The sequence below is a fragment of the Cynoglossus semilaevis genome, unplaced genomic scaffold (genome assembly GCF_000523025.1).
Source record: "Cynoglossus semilaevis isolate Cse_v1.0 unplaced genomic scaffold, Cse_v1.0 C18998276, whole genome shotgun sequence".
NCBI lineage: Eukaryota > Metazoa > Chordata > Actinopteri > Pleuronectiformes > Cynoglossidae > Cynoglossus > Cynoglossus semilaevis.
Window position 1 is genome coordinate 1 of NW_007588966.1, and position 722 is coordinate 722.

Genomic DNA, 722 nt, shown 5'->3' on the forward strand with positions numbered 1-722 from the left:
GCTCCTTTTTAAAATAAAAATCTTAACATGACTTTATGTTTCATTCACTGGTCACAGAGCAGATGTCAGCATGTCATGTCAGGGTAAAATGAGTTGATCAGTTAATCTGCACGTATGCTTCAGTGTGGTGGACTTAGAGGACTGAACTCTACCTCCTCCATTGCCTCCAGCAGCAACTGTTTCTCCTCGTTTGCTGCCTGAAGCTGCTTCATAGTCTCCACCAAGAATTCCTCCTCTGCCTGTTTTTGTTGCCTGAGCCCCCTGCGCCGTAGTCGAGCGTCACGATGAGGAGACTGCAGCCCCAGCCGTATATGCAAGAGGCACATTTCAATAACTGCAACACACAAAACACACACACACATGTAGAAGAATAAATAATGACTTCAGACTTCAAAGACAACAACTATACAGACAACCAACAGGTAGAGTAAAGACCATCAGCTTTGATGATGTTGTTGTTAGAGAAAGGTAGAGTGTGACAGACCTTGAATCCATTCCTGTTTCTTCTTTTTATCTGATGCACTGATTTCAAAGCTTCTATCAATGCATTTGATAACGAAGAGACATTTTCTTCCCTCTCTATCTGCCACAGACTGAGGGACAGGGCGATTAAAAGAAATAATGTTTTCTTCGGACATGATAGATGATTATATTTCTGATATAAAACCAAGACACATCTTTATGTTTTGTCCAGAACAGATTGAACAGTAAAAGTTTTTTTT

The 722-nt window shown here is 40.7% G+C and overlaps 1 long non-coding RNA gene across 1 annotated transcript; it reads right to left on the minus strand.

Annotated features, from left to right (window-relative positions):
• Window positions 1-206: 206 nt before the first annotated feature.
• On the minus strand, window positions 207-716 carry LOC107988218 (uncharacterized). Its single transcript, XR_001759837.2, has 2 exons — window positions 485-716; window positions 207-334 (listed from the first exon to the last, which is right to left on the minus strand). It is a non-coding gene; the product is annotated as an uncharacterized LOC107988218 (long non-coding RNA).
• Between the last annotated feature and the right edge of the window lie 6 nt (window positions 717-722).